Source organism: Astyanax mexicanus, chromosome 11 (assembly GCF_023375975.1).
Source record: "Astyanax mexicanus isolate ESR-SI-001 chromosome 11, AstMex3_surface, whole genome shotgun sequence".
NCBI classification, from domain to species: Eukaryota; Metazoa; Chordata; class Actinopteri; order Characiformes; family Acestrorhamphidae; genus Astyanax; species Astyanax mexicanus.
Window position 1 is genome coordinate 3,672,813 of NC_064418.1, and position 16,319 is coordinate 3,689,131.

The following is a 16,319-nucleotide window of genomic DNA, read 5'->3' on the forward strand; positions in this document are numbered from 1 at the left end:
GAACGCTGCACAGACCATGTTCTTAGTGTGTAAACAGCATGGAGCAGCAGAGAAAGGGTTTGTTCATAGCAGTATATTATAGTATGGCTAATATATCAGATTAAACTGTGCCTTTTGAGCACAATTAAAAAAATTAAAAAGAAGTACATTTGATAGATGGGTTGGATCGAGACCAGATCATGTTATCAGCACAAGCAACCGCTCCAGACAAAAAATGGGGCTTCAGCTGAATTGGGAAGTGTCTGAGGGCTAATTAATGAGGGCTGTGTGTGTGTGTATGTGAGGGTGAGAAAGTGTATGTAAGACCTCCTGCTGTATGAAAAACAGGCCCCAAAAACACACACACAAGCATTGCTTTCAGATGCTTTATTTTAGATTGTGCTGAGAGCATGGATGAAGACTTGGCAACCGAAGCTATGCAACTTGCACAGTTAATCAGAAACAGTAAACGCTGCACAGACCATGTTTTTAGTGTGTAAACAGCATGGAGCAGCAGAGAAAGGGTTTGTTCATAGCAGTATATTATAGTATGGCTAATATATATATATTAGATTAAACTGTGCCTTTTGAGAAGTTTAGCTCAATTAAAATAATTAAAAAGAAGTATATTTGATAGCTGTGTCGGATCGAGACCAGATCATGTTCTCACCACAAGCAACCGCTCCAGACAAAAAAAATCTGTATTGTGCAGATTAACGTAGAGGGCTGTGTGTGTACGTGAGGGTGAAAAAGTGTACATAAGACCTCCTGCAGTACGAACACCAGGCCCCAAAAACACACACACATGCATTACTTTCAGATGCTTTATTTTAGATTGTGCTGAGAGCAATGATGAAGACTTGGCAACCGAAGCGATGAAACTTGCACAGTCAATCAGAAACCGATTTATGGTTTGTTACTATAATGCTATGGTTGTAATTGTAAATAATGCACACCAATATGGAATTTCTGGGACATATGCCAGACTAGGGGCTGAGAGCAATACTTACAGACAATTATTTTACATACAGTTTAAACTATAATCCAAGTGTAGTGAACTGGGTAAAGCTCGATAGGTGCAATGTTGATTATTTGGACACAATCATAATGAAGGAAGGGTATCAGCAACCAATTATATATAACAGTTCTTAGGACTGTCTATATTGAAGCGTTGACACACGCCTTCCAGCACTGTGGTCTTGGGTTCAAGTCCCTATCTGGGTGGAGTTTCCATGTTCTCCCTGTGTTTGCGTGGGTTTCCGCCGGGGACTTTGTTTTTCTCCCACAGTCCAAAAAACTTGGAGATCATGTGAATTGGATACTCTAACTTGAACTAGTGTGTATGTGTAAGTGTGTGGTATTTTTGCTAAGTTTGTATAAGTGTGTAAATGTATGTATGACTGTGCCCAGATATGTATTGACATATCTGTCCTGGGTAAATTCTGTAGTGCTGGATGCTGTCCTCCAGGTGGACGTTGTTTCCGGTTGAGAGTACGCTGTACTCTATTGGCTGCCGCTTCTCACTGGTGTGTGGATGAGTGCTAAGTATGAATGGTTGTGTGTGTCACACCTTAGCCCATGTCTGTCTTGTGTTTTTCCCTCAATTGGTCCCTTGTGCTCATGTCATGTGTTCCTAGCCATGTGCTATTGTTGTGTTTTGGTCCCTGTCTCCGCCCTGGCCCAGCCCTAGCACTGCCCTAGCCATTATTCTTGTTTCCTGTATATGCGTTTACCAGTTTGGGATTTTGTGGTCTTTTGTATCTCTGTTTTTTCAGTCCAGGTATGTTTTGTTAAGTGTCCCAAGATTGTTCATTTAGTATTATTAGTGTTGTTCTAGTTATTCAGTTTCTTGTTTGTTTAGTTAAGCTTAGTTTTGTTCTAGTCTTTGTTTATATACTTCCAAGTGTTTTTTTCCTTATTTTTTTGTGTTACACGTGTTTGTTTTCTGTTTTGTTTTCTTTCATCTTGTTTATTTTATAAATTTGTAAATTATCTGCACTTACGTCCACACTCTACATACGTGACAGTGTGTGTGTAAAACGTGTAAATTGTAAAGCGTCCTTGGGTTTCTAGAGTTGAATTTCTTTCATTCATTCATTCATTCATTCATTCATTCATAATTATAAAGCCCACCAGCATTGTGCTGTGGAACAGGGGAGATATGTTCTCAGGAATAGTGGTGATGGTTTATCCAATTCCCTTTTTTCTGCTATACTACTGAACAGCTTTTTTAAGACCTTAATATCCTTTTAACACTTACCGCTTGGTGTAAAATAAACTAATGTTCTCTGTGTGTAAAAGGCCTAAATTGTGCTGGATTGTGTCTATGCACACACATTCACATTCACATACAAACCTACATGAACTTACAGTATACTTTCCAGGAGTCCAGCTGGTGAATAGGCTGGATTATTGTAATCGCTGGCCACGAGACGTTTGCCAGTTCACAGCACTGGAGAGCATTCAAGTTCTGAATGGCTTCATGCGGAGTCACTGCGCTCCCCTTCGAGCCTTCGGCTAAATCTAGGTGGAACATTTAGACACTCTCCCACGCAGCTGAGGTGAATGGGCTCAGATCAACTTCAAGCCTCCTGCTGTATGAGCCTATTGACTCATTCTATCTGCTGATTCTATATCAAGCTATTTCTATTGTTCACATGTCTCCACTGATATGAACACAAGTTTGAGGAACAAAGCGCTTTTCAATCAGTCTGTTTCCCCCCTGCTTACAGTACAGCTTCTGTGTTTGGTACTGCTTGTGAAGTTGGCACCAACAATAACCAGACTGTTTTTGTTAACATCTAAAAGCCTCCTAAACTGTGACTTGTAGTGTGTGGCTAGAAACAAAAAGAATTAGAACATAATGTTTTATAACATCTACATCCATTACATTATTCTTAATGGAGCCAAAAGTGGAGCATATTGTCGCTGTCCAATGAAAAGCACTTATCTCCAAAACAGCAACTTTACAGGAGAGAAAAAACCTTGTAAACTTTCAATGAAAGTCAATGTAAAAAGAGTTTATTTAAGGTAATTTTGAAGAGTTTCTATTGGTCCATTCATCAAGAAATTTTAGGACAGTGTAAGGAACAGTTGTGTGTTCAGAATCAGATTATGTAGTAAACTAAAAATTTACAAAAATGAAGATAAGTGTTTTTCATAGGACAGTGATGATATGTAGAAAACATTTCTCTCTTTTCTTCTCTCACTCTTTTTCTTATTCTCTTCCACAAGAGGTTGGGGATATACAGTGCCCTCCATCCTTCTGTGCATGGTCGTAAGATACACTTGCACTTTCCTCTTCTAGTCTTGTTTGTCACTGTTCCAGATGTTTTAAACGTTTTAATGATGCTCTGACTGTAAGATAAGGGCATCTGCAAGGGGCCATTTTTGTAGCCATTGCCTGATTTATGAAGGTCAACACCCATCTGCCTCACTTGAATAGTGTGTTCTCTTGTCTTTCCCATGTTTAAGAGTGAGTAAGAGAAATAGGCCTCTGTGTAACACCATATTTATACCCCAGGGAAACAGGAAGTGATGAATTACTAATTAAAGGTTCCTAGTTACTTTGATCGACTTGGTTTAAATACATTTATTTCCAAGAAATTGTTAAAGGTGCCAATAATTGTGGAACAGGTCATTTTATAAAAAATAAAAAAAACAATTTCTTATTCAGGATTTTTTTTTTTATTCATTTGAGTTGATGCTTTTTTTCTTTTTTTCCGAGTGAAATTATGCTTATGCAATTAAAATGTAAATTTGTTTTAAGGCTTTTAACACAATTAAACTATGGGTGCAAATAATAAGGGCTCTATAGAACTAGGTGTTGAAGACTGGGTTGTGCTTCTTCATGGCTACACTTTCTGTATTTGTAGTTTCAAAAAGTGTTGGAATTGTGATTTGATGATATTTCATTAGATTCTAAAGCAGTGACGGCTTATACTGCAACATACGCTGCTCTTTAAAATGTTAAAACCAGTTTAAAAATTGCAATACTTTGCATTGTGCACTATTGAATATTAAGAAGGTTCTATGTAGAGCTTCACAAAACCTAAAGAAGAAATAGGAGCAAGAGACTCGAAAGATTTTGAGCAGCCAATTTAACTGAAATAGGCTGTTTATCAGCTGAAAAAAATGTTTGAGTGTAAATGTAGTTGTCAATATATTGGTTTCTTAAAAGTTTTGTCTCTTTCATTAATTTCTTCTTCTAGTATTGTGAAGCTCTAGCATAAAACCTTTTTAAGACCCAATAGTGCAAAATGAAAATTCTTGCAATGTTTTAACTGATCATAAGATTTTGATCAGGAGTGTAGTATAACATCGCTGTCCAATGAAAAACACTTATCTCCAAAACAGCAACTTTACAGGAGATAGAAAAAAAATTGTAAACTTTCAATGGAAGTCAATGTAAAAAGAGTTTATTTCAGGTCATTTTGAAGAGTTTCTATTGGTCTGTTCATCGAAAAAATCTTTGTCACAGTGTATGGTACAGTTTGTCTGTTCAAATTATGTAGTAAACTAAAAATCGACAAAAATGGACATAAGTGTTTTTCATTGGACAGTGACGATATGCACTGACCCGGATGGAGAACCGCTCTCTAAAAGAAGCTTATTTGGCTCCTTTATTTATATTTTTTAAGAGTGTCATGTGGTTCTTCTCTCCAGTCTTTGTTGGGCCTCGGGTTTCTCTAAGCTTTCTGTGTACTGGATTGCTTCATTTGCATTACAATACACCCTCTGTAAAAGTGTGCTCATTTAGCCCTATTCAGTATCCAGTGAGTGTGCAGCAACACTTACTGCACTAACAAAGCTTCTGTCATGTCTAACATCTCTGGAAGAAGGTACCCTGCTGTAATTGTTTCCTGAAGCAGTTTCTCCTCCACTCTGTCATGATCGCAGTGTTGAGTTTATATGGATTCAGCAGAGAGTTTTTTTTATGAGAGGTTTTATGAAAACATATATGCAAATATTCTTGTTTACAGCATCTGTCAAAGGCATACGGCTAAAATCCTATCAGGAAACACATTTTTTTAGGGGGCAGTAGACCATAATGGGTGTGCATGCTGATAGTCATATTCTTAAAACCAGAGCTAATGATAAAGCTGGCTACATTAAAGTATGAAGTAAAGAAATAATTTAAAAAATGGTGCACGTGTCTTCAACAGAAAAATGATGTACAGTATTATTGGGTTTCCTACAGTATATATTTATTGAATGAACAAGTAATTAAATACATACGCAGGGGTGTGACATTAAGCCTGTTTTAGAAGAGATTAGCATGTACTAACCACCAAGTTAGTAGCTTGCTAACAGCTAGCTGCTAATACTACAAGCCAAGCTACAACATAATAATTACAAGCAAGTAACACAGAGCAACAAATCACCACAGTTTTGCAAACGTTACTTTGTGAAAGTCAGTTTAAACTGGAGGTACTGTGCAAACGTTTTAGGCACCAAAGCAAATGACACTAATCCATTTATATAAAATAGTAAAAATATAATACAAAAATAAAAGAAGTACTAATTTTAAATCAACATTTAATAAAAATATATATGTAAAACACAAAATTCTAAAATACCATAAAAAAAACAAATTTGACACATAAAAAGTAAAAAATTTATGAAATATAAATTAAGTAAAAAGATAATAGTAAAAGTAAAGTAAAATGTTACAAATGATAAGAAGTGATTAAATGAATAACAGAACTAAGAACAAGAATGAAAATATAAAACATTAAAATAAAAAATAGAAAATTAAAGTAATAATGAAGAAACAAAAATAAATAAAATAAATTAAAAATTAAAATAAGAAAAAAAAGATAAACTAATGAAAAAAAAGTCATTTAAAAATTAGAGGGGCAAAAAATAAAATAAAATGGGGGGTAGGCAATGCTCCCTTCAATGCCACCTCCCCCAGAACAGGACTGATTAAGCTTACAGTTTTTCCCAAATGTTTACACACAAAATATGGAACTATGCACACAAATCCAAAAACATGAAGCTCATGTGTCAACATTGTGACTCCAAACTCTAAACACAATTCTATATGTTCTCACTCAAATATCATTCTAAATCACAGCTTTGCAAATCGCTAAACACAAATTGCATCATTTAGAACACCTTGCTCACCTGAGAATCACTGACTTCCAAATACAAAACTCTAATTACCAAGTATTCTCATACAAGTTGCACCTGTTCAGACTTAATTAGCAGAACGTTTCAATCATTTGTCAGAGTATAAAAGAGGCCTCACGTGACTGATACAGCCATACTATGTTGTCATCTGGGACAATGTAAGTTTCCACTGGGCAGCTCTGGTCAATGATTGGTTCTCTAAATCCACAGTTTATTGTGCTGCACCTTCCACCATATTCCCCATTTCTCAATCCAATAGAGTGATTCTTTTCTGCATGGAGGTGGAAAGTGTACAAAGGCAGACCCCACGAGCGTGTGGCTCTACTTCATGTAATGGGGGAGGCATGATGACATCCACGCAGATGATTGCCAAAGATGGATTTGCCATGCGTGGCGTTTTTCCCACACTGTTTGGCGAGGGAGAATACTGCAGCTGATGTAGATGAGGTCTTCTGGCCTGACCGAGATCAGGGGTCTGAAGAACAGTGATCTGTTTCTTTGCATTTTGCAATAAATAAATTTATGTGTCCTCTTTGTATGTGAATTTTCCTTATCATGTTTCTCATTGTGAAAATAGGTGAAAATTACAGTTTTGGAACATATTGCATACAGTAAATATAGCGTACATTTGTGTAGTACTGTAAATGGGGGGGTCCCACACCACAACAAATAAATAAAAACAACAGAAAGCCAACATATTTCCATGGACTTGTCTGCATTTGAATTTGTACAGTGGCCTCATGAAGTCAAAAACACAACCAAATACTTCTGATAACAGTGCTCTGAATTGATCTTGTCAGTGTTTATTTGATGCTCTGTAAGAGATAAGCATAAAATATCTGTGTGTGTTGTTTTGGTGGAAGGAATCAGTTTTGCTGGAGATTTGTGGCGTTTCAACAAAGGAGTTAATAATTTTCAGTTTGTGTTTAGAGTTTTGAGAAACTGAGCCAAGTTTTTAGAAAAGCGTTTAAACATTTGGGAAAAACTGTAATGAAGGGAGACAAAGAAGAAGAAGAAGCTTCCCTTTAACCAAATTACAAAGAACACAAAGAGTCTGATCTGAATCAGCACACTCAACAAAACAGACAGCAGCCATCAGAAAGGCCGGGGGTGAGCCGGGGGGGACGAGCCCACTGCAGTGAGCAGCTGCAGCACAAACGCTGGCGGTGTAATATACGAACGGCCATATTCATAAAACATGAATCTGCTCTCCATTCAATCATTTGGCCGCGCTGAGCGCCGGCTTATTGGACAGACCACTGAAGGGTCCCTCTCGCCAGCCTAAATCAGAGCTGACACTGAAAATACTGTACCAGAACACACACAAACACAAGTGCTGCCGGCCTGAGGAGACTGACACAGAGTGACTGCTGATCCAACTCTGTGTGTGTGTGTGTGTGTGTGTGTGTGTGTGTCTTTAACACTGCTGGCTAAAGCACCAGCAAGCGCTCCAGAGCTGATCTGTAAATAAAAGACAATAATCTGAAGTGCTTTAGAGCTTAGAGATACACAATGTAACAATGGCTGTTTATTGTATAAATCAATAAATAGGAAAATACAGATGTGTGAGGTGTAAAGCAGGTGTGTGAGGTGTAAAGCAGATGTGTAAGGTGTAAAGTAGATGTTTGTGGTGTAAAGCAGGTGTGTGAGGTGTAAAGCAGGTGTGTGAGGTATAAAGCAGGTGTGTGAGGTGTAAAGCAGATGTTTGAGGTGTAAAGCAGATGTGTGAGGTGTAAAGCAGATGTGTGAGGTGTAAAGCAGATGTGTGAGGTGTAAAGCAGGTGTGTGAGGTGTAAAGCAGATGTGTGAGGTGTAAAGCAGATGTGTGAGGTGTAAAGCAGATGTGTGAGGTATAAAGCAGGTGTGTGAGGTGTAAAGCAGATGTTTGAGGTGTAAAGCAGATGTGTGAGGTGTAAAGCAGATGTGTGAGGTGTAAAGCAGATGTGTGAGGTGTAAAGCAGGTGTGTGAGGTGTAAAGCAGATGTGTGAGGTGTAAAGCAGATGTGTGAGGTGTAAAGCAGATGTGTGAGGTGTAAAGCAGATGTGTGAGGTGTAAAGTAGGTGTTTATGGTCTAAAGCAGATGTGTGAGGTCTAAAGCAGATGTGTGAGGTGTAAAGCAGATGTGTGAGGTGTAAAGTAGGTGTGTGAGGTGTAAAGCAGATGTGTGAGGTGTAAAGCAGATGTGTGAGGTGTAAAGTAGGTGTGTGAGGTGTAAAGTAGGTGTTTATGGTCTAAAGCAGATGTTTGAGGTGTAAAGCAGATGTGTGAGGTGTAAAGTAGGTGTTTATGGTCTAAAGCAGATGTTTGAGGTGTAAAGCAGATGTGTGAGGTGTAAAGCAGATGTGTGTGAGGTGTAAAGCAGATGTGTGAGGTGTAAAGCAGATGTGTCTCCAGATGTTGTAGATGATGTGAGCAGTCAGTGAGCTGCAGAGGAGAAGAATGGAGTGATGCTCTGTGTGGGGATGGGTGATAGATGGGTGCAGGCAATCTCATTTAGGCTTGTCAATAGGCGGCGATTCTCTGCGCAGGAATCGAGTGCATGTCAACGCAGCCTGACGGAGAGAGAGAGAGAGAGAGACAGAGACTGAAAACGAGTGCAGCACCAGCCCTCTCTCTTTTCTCTTCTCTTTTTTCTCCTGTCACTCGCTCCCAGCCTATTTATAGCTGGTGCCGAAAGGTCACTTCCCGTACAGGACGGAAAACACTGCTCTCTCGCTTTGTTTTTTTCTTCCTGACTTCCTCATTCTTTCTCATGCTCTCTCTCTAATTTTCTCTATTTATTGAATCTCTTTTTCTCATTCATTCTTTCTCTTTTTCATTTTCTCTTTTTTCTCTTACACTGTTTCTCTCTCTTTCACTCACTGTTTCATTCATACTATTTTTACACACACATCTCTCTCTCTCTCTCTCTCTCTCTCATTGTCTCACACTCTCTCTATGTTCTGTTATCTCTTTTTATCTCACTCTTTCATTCGGTTTTCTCTCCATTCTCTCTCTCCATCTCTCTTTCCCCCTCTCTATCACTCTGTTTCTCTTTTTTTTCATCTCTTTCTCTCATTCATTAGTTTAATTCTTCTTCTCATTCTTTCTCTCATTTACAATCTTTCACTCTCTTTCACTGACTAGTTCATTCATACTATGTCACACATCTCTCTCTCTCTTTATCTCTCTTTAATTCTCTCCTTTACTGGTTGCACTCTTTCACTCTCTCCCTCTTTTACTCCATCACTCTCCCAATATCTTTTTTATTCTCTCTCTCGCTTACTTTTATTTTTTTGTTTCATTTTTTCCCTTTCTTTTCCTGTCTCTCTTTTTCATACACACTGTTAAACTATTTTTTATTCTCTTGTTTTTCTCATGCTCTCTTCCACTGTTCAGTTCTTTCACCCATTTTTTCTTTCTCTCCCTTGATCACTCTCTTCTTTATTCTGTCTTACTGACATTCATTCTTGTCTTCTTTCATGCTGTTGTTCGTTCTCTCACTCCCACTTTCTCTGCCCTTGCCTCTCTTGTTGTCTTTGTTTCATTGTCTCTATTTCCATCCTTTTTTAAACTGTTTGCTCACCCTGTCTCCTCTCTCTCTCTCTCTCTCTCTCTCTCTCTCTCTCTCTCTCGTGGGGATAGAGATGCATCCTGTCACATTGTATTACGTCCCTCTGAGTGATGTTTGCCTGTAATCTGTAAACTGGGCTTTAAGGATGTGTGGGCCTGTGGTTTAATCTTAGCCGGGTGCTGCTCGGTTCTATCAGTTCTACAGTGTAAGAGCGGCTCTCAGGAAGCTGCGTGTGATCGGTGGTGGACTGCAGTGTTGATGTGCTTTCAGAGGTTTGTGTAACAAAGTTTTAGAGGGCTTTTATTGTAACATATATACAATAACATATATGTAACCTGTAAGGGGGACCCACTATGATCCTGACCAGGAAGAATAAGAAGATAAGAAGAAGAACGATTGGATGTATATGTGTATAGTGATGGGTGATGGATCTATTATTTATTATTCATCAGAGTTTGTGTCATGTAGCTTTCTTTGCTGGATGCTGGTGGACAACGCAGTGAGAGAGAGATAGAGAAAGAGAGAGAGAGAGAGAGAGTAAGAGAGAGAGAGAGAGACGCTGTGTACTATAGAATCCCTGAAGGACTGTTGCATCACAAGACTCTTCCATTACCTCCTACAGATGAACTTGTGTGTTGCTGGTTCAGTAACTGCAGTAAATACCACCACCATATCTTTATTTCCTTTATGCTGGTCTTTCCTTTTAATCAGTGCTCCAAGTATTTCATTTTGGTTGTGATTGAAGTTTACATTCTCTGCCCGAGCCCGACCTGATTCCCGAGATTTCCCATCATTTTCCACAGGCCGGGTTGGGTCAGGCTCGAGAAAATGGTCTTTGACGTAAGCATGTGTTTTTTTTATGCTTTTTAAATTTTGTATAAAGATATGGCGTGGGAATTACAATATAGCCAAGTAACAAATCAATCTGTGTTTTTTTTTTCTTTTAAAAGGTGCACAAGTTAAAGCTCCGCATTACACACTTGACTTAATAGGTCTATGCTTCTTCAGTGTTGCAATTCTAATTAACATTATTCTGAACAGATTTTGCACATTTAAACAGCCTTAAAAATGTTTAAATTGGGCTTGGGCTCATAATGACGGTTTATGGGGTGAGTTAAGTGGGGCTCGGGCAGAATGTGCACGGGCTCGGCCCGGGTCGGAGAGGATTTTTTGGGTCTGAGCTAAGCTCTAGTTGTGATTAACATTTATTTAATCAATTAATGAATTAGAAAAAAATATATAAAAAAATAAAGAAAAACACTGAAAGAGAAGGTGTGTCCAACATTTTACTGGTACTGTATCTTTAGCTGGAGTCCAGGAGAAGATCTATATGACAGAGTTTAAAGGGAGGAGCTGGGGTAGGAGATATAAAGACTGTATCTATAGGATGTTGTATTAGATTTTATACACTTGTTCCTAAATGTTTGCCTCTGATTTTATTGCCTTTTACGCTGTAGCACTTTGAGATTCTTTGAAATGTAAATTGCATTACAAATAAAATGTACTATTATTATTATTATTATTATTATTATTATTATTAAGAGGAGGGGCTTTAGGCATGTTGTAACTGTATTTTATAACTTCACCCCTCCAGCTGTTTTTGTGTAGTAATATTTTTATATCCCTTGCAGCTCTAATGTTTGGTGTAAACCCCCTACAACTCTACTATTTATGATCCAGCCTGTGATATATACAGTACACTCAAATTAAACTCCACTCAATCATATTAACTCACTACGCTCTTCTGTTTTACAGCAAGCAAACCCAGTCCTCTTACTGACGAGTGATTACTAAATTTCTCACTCAGGCTGAGGGACTGACAGGTTATTTTAAGGTAGCGCCGTGCTGCAAGGTTCATTCGGAGTAAGTGCTTCTCAAAGACACATTTTCGTATTAATAAGGTAATCCTGTGCACAATTATGCGGCTGCGGCAGGCTAATTTGCATATCGCCTAATGAGCGCCGTGGGCACGGGGAGGTAGAGCGGGAACGAGGCTGCTTTGATTTGTGCATTGTTAAGCGCTCGTTCCTAATGACATTCACTCGGACGAGCGCGGATGCATGCCTCTATTGTGCTGAAGGTGCACCATGACAGAACAGATGTGTGTCAGTGCATTATGGATGTGTTCAGACTGCAGGCGAATCTGATTTGTTTCTTGAATTTTGCAGGTGATGAGCTTGGATTTGCATTTCTGGACATCACAAGCATATCTCAATGGGTTGCTGTGGTGGTAACTTACCTAACTTACCTAAAAAGTACTTCGAAATCTGATTTGAGAAACCTGAGCATCCAGATGTGCTTTGGTTTGATTAGCAAAAGGCAGATGTCATGTGAGTTCTGGCTTTACAAACTACCAAAAAAATCAATCTGGGGATTTCGGTTTGAATCCTGGGTCATGCTGCGTGCCATCAGCAGCCAGAGTCAGAGATAGAGAACAATTGGCCTTGCTCTCTCTTGGTGGGTACATGGCATTCTTTCCTCACATCACTCCCAAGGATGATGTTGGTCAGCAGAGGTTGTATGATGTTAGGTGTATGATGTTAGCTGTTAGCCGTTAGCTGATGTATCAGAGCTGGGGATCTGGTGCTTTCCTCTTAGTATGTTGCTTTCTCTGTAATGCTACATTGGTGGCATCTGGAAAAGAGGAAGTGGCTGACATCACATGTATCGGAGGAGGCATGTACTAGTCTTCACATCCCTGGTGTCCGGAACATTGATATTGATTGGGGTCCTAATTAGCGGGATGAGTAATTGGCCTTTCGAATTGAGTAGAAAGTAGAATAAAATAATAAAAAATAAACTAATAATAAGAAGAAACATCAATCTGGATGCAATCTAGATATGCCAAAAATCTGATTTGATCTGGCATTCTGAACGGAGACTAATTTGTTTTGTTAAAAGATATGCATTTTTTTGTTGGTTTGCATCAACAACATTTTTTTTTTGTTTGGAACTCCAACACCAAAAATCAAAAGGCTATTAAAAAGAGTTTATCCGGCTTACCTTATTCCTTTTTGCTTACCTCAACACCCGAATCTCACCCCAAAACATTGGATAGAGACCAATCATTCCAGAGAACACAGTTCCATTGCTGTGCTGTGCTTTTAATGCTGGGGACTTTTACACCACTTTTTGTGCCCTCTAGCCCATGCACAATGGTTCATGCTTGGTCCAGGCCAATAGGTTCATGCTTAACTTCCCCAAGATTACATTTTATTGATAGATTATTGTACAAGTAAGACAAGCCAAGCTATATAAGTGTGTGCATTTGCGCATCTCTGTCAGCAAGGGATGCAACTAACAGTAGTTAAATGCGTTCATTAGAAGGGGTGTCGACAAACATTTAGACATTAGATCTTAATGCGCTTCATGGAAGAGCAGAGCTCAGTGCATCTCAATTTTAAACCAGATGGGGAAATCACTCCACTTCACTTCACTGCACCACTGCCACGTCCAAAGCACTCCTGTGTCAGCAATTCGGTCTTTCACAAATTATGCGTGAGAGGAGCAACAGGTGTCGCAGGAACAGCAACAGAAGGAGCACATGCTGCAGTTTCTGCAGTCCAAATATCTTGTTGTGAATTCCAGATAGAGACAATTACTGCTGCATGTTGTGAGCAGCCTCCCTCCACAATCATGGAAACAGACTCTGAACAGACTTTTCTAATATACTGTAAAACCTAAAACCTCCTTTATTTAAATGCAACAGCTAGTGTAACCTCTGCTTATATTGTCAATTTTTTTATATCCCAAAAGAATTCTTTTTTTTTCAAATGTTATTCAGCTCTATTCAAAAAGGTGTGGTTATTGTAAAAGGGCTGGTTATGGGTGGGACCAATAACAGATCGTCAGCTCTGTCCTGCTCCGCTCTGCAGCCTGTGACCTCGAGGCAGCCCTCAGAGGCGGGTTTATTCAAATGAGTAGGCTGTCTCTCCACAGTCTTTCTCCCTCCTCTGGTCTCTACTGCGCAGACTCGGGTAACAGGATCGCCAACATGGTGGAAGATTTTGGCTTTAATTTCATTAAATGAATTGGAAGGGTGACACGGCGTACATCTTTTTTACAGTCTCTGATACAGACGTTAACCTCATTGAGAATCTTTGGGATAGAGTGCTGGATGGAGAAGAGCTGCTTTGTGCAGTGGTCAGACTCTACAATCATCAATGCTGCTGCAAGATCTTGGTGAAAAATTAATTAACGCAACACTGGATTGAAATAAATCTTTTGACATTGTAGAAGCTTATAAGCTTATAGAAACAATGCCACAGTGAATGCGTAAAGCTGCAATCAAAGATTAGTGTGTGTTATTGTTTCCCAACCTCTCTTTAGCCCATAATAGTAATAAACAGGCTGTATTGATGGCTGTGTCTTTAAGTGAACAGTTGGATTACAGCACTCTGTATTACCTCATGTCAGCTCAGACCAGACCACTAGCTTTCTGCTACTACTAGCGTGTGACTGATTAGCGCATATGAGATTCAAGCTGTCGCTCTCACCTTGAGTCCTAATAACGTATTCAGTCCTTTTGCACAATTACAGACCCCTGACTGTACAGCCAGTGTGTGATAATTAGGGCTGTGCCAGATGTTACACATGCTACACATTCACACAAACACACACACACTTTTCTCTCTCCTATCGAGCCGGAAAGCCACAGCCTCGGGCTGCAATCCATGTGGTGGGATTGGGTAGCGCAGCATGCAGAGAGAGATTACGTAACACTCAGAAACAGAAAGGACCAGACCCCCCCAACACCCCTAACCACCCCCCCCACCCCTCTTCCCCCTCCTTCCCCTCTTCCGCGTCCCGCTTTGAAAGATCCACAGTTAATAATGTCATAGTGAGGTCACCGCAGGAGACAGTCAGTACAGTTATCTAATAGCTCTGGGTCACAGTTAAGCACCACTTGAAAAGTTTGAAGTGTGTGGCGTCCTAAACGACAGCAGCTGTGTGTGTGTGTGTGTGTGTGTGTGTTGTGTGTGTGTTCCTGAGTATTTAAGATTTAAGGTCTCATAAATAAGGCATTGTACTCAATAACTGAAATGATCTTTATTTATTAGTACATTTGTGTACAGTATTAGCAGTATTAGCAGTATAAGAAAATATTGATTTATCACAGGATTTATATGTTTATTATGTTGCAATACTGTATTGATTCTCAAAACCACATTATCGTTTTTTTTTTTTTTTATTATTATTTTGCTGATAGATTCACGCCCAATCTCTTTTCACCCCAAGGCCCGACCACTTAGTCCTGTGTAATCCATGTTTAATTAGTTGTGTATGAACCTGTTTCCCAAACATCTTTTGTCTCTTACATAATTCGAGCTATGATTGTTTTTGATTACTAAAATTCATAATTTACATTTTGTTATAGAAAAAAAGGGGAAATATTCAATGTCTAACTGACTCTTTAATAGTTAGAGTTCTCTGTGTTTCTGTGTCACAGATAAATTTTCTAAAATATATATAACATATAACATTATATTAACATATAAATTATGATGATATTAAGTATGAATGTGATGTGTGTAAGTGTGTGTAAATGCTGCAGTAGGGAGTGCAGTAACTCCACCTGTTCCAGCACTGCTTTAATACACTTTATAAATGTATTTTTTTCAGAAATCCATTTTCAAAATCACTCCCTATTTTTTAACAATATACTTTCTTCAAAAACCTTTTTTCAGTTTTATTTTTTTTTTCCTTAAATGCCATGACTGGATTTTTTTTATCATTTCCAGTTATTGACAGGACTTGAGAAGTTTAAATGATCTAAAACTTTTGCCTGGTAGTATATATACATATATACATATATTACACATATATATATATATATATATATAATTATCCTTTCTTGTATGGAGCTTGAAAGCTGACATAAGTATTTGAATCTTATTTGAATTTTATTAATGATTTTTAGTGAGCTTTTTTCAATTTTTTTTTTATGAACATCTTGCAATTTTCAGCTTAAAAAAACAGATTTATACATTTTCAGGTTTAAGTAATTTGGGCAAATGTCACCAGCTTGCATGTTTAAAACACAAAAGGCATTGCTAAAATTCACTTTTATGAATAATGCCATTCAATATTTCAAGTTGATCAAAAGTCAGGTCAGTTTAATTCAAATATTTAAACTTCAGATTCATATAGTTATCTCAGTTTTTATGCTCCATACTTGTGTCTTTATATTGTATAGAGTTGTGTGCATCTTTTTTGCATCTTGTATTGCTGCATGTCTCTTTCTCTCTCTCTCTCTCTCTCTCTCTCTCTCTCTCTCTCTCGCTCTCTCTCTTCTTTATCGTAGTTGTAGCATGAAGTAGCCTGGTGTGACCACTTGAGGGCATCTTTGTTGTCCTAAGCAAATACTGCACCATTTCTTCAAAACCTGACAGGTGTTTTTCTTTCTCTCTGTCTTTTTTTACCTCAGTTTTTTTATTCTTCCTAGAGCTCCATAATCCCTGCATCCGACTCCTACAGCCTGCAGTCTGGATTCAGTTCACACAGGCTTTAAAAAACCTCACAGACTAAAATACCTAAAAAATATTCTCTTCTTTCTTCAGTCAGGTCCTGCTTATCTGTCCTACAGGTCCTGAATGCAGTGTATGTGTGCACTGCTCTGATGCTCACTGATGCTGTTTAAAAGACCATGGA

General features: G+C 38.5%; 1 protein-coding gene and 1 long non-coding RNA gene across 4 annotated transcripts in view; both read left to right on the top strand.

The window, feature by feature from the left end:
- fgf14 (fibroblast growth factor 14) overlaps window positions 1–16,319 on the top strand; it is a 202,934-nt gene that overhangs the window by 85,513 nt on the left and 101,102 nt on the right. The gene's annotated exons all lie outside the window — the stretch shown is intronic.
- Window positions 6,342–8,582, top strand: LOC125805026 (uncharacterized). Of its 2 annotated transcripts, XR_007441300.1 has the most exons (4): window positions 6,342–7,775; window positions 8,256–8,315; window positions 8,356–8,384; window positions 8,467–8,582. It is a non-coding gene; the product is annotated as an uncharacterized LOC125805026 (long non-coding RNA). The 2 variants fall into 2 exon arrangements; XR_007441301.1 differs by lacking the exons at window positions 6,342–7,775; window positions 8,256–8,315 and adding an exon at window positions 8,102–8,175.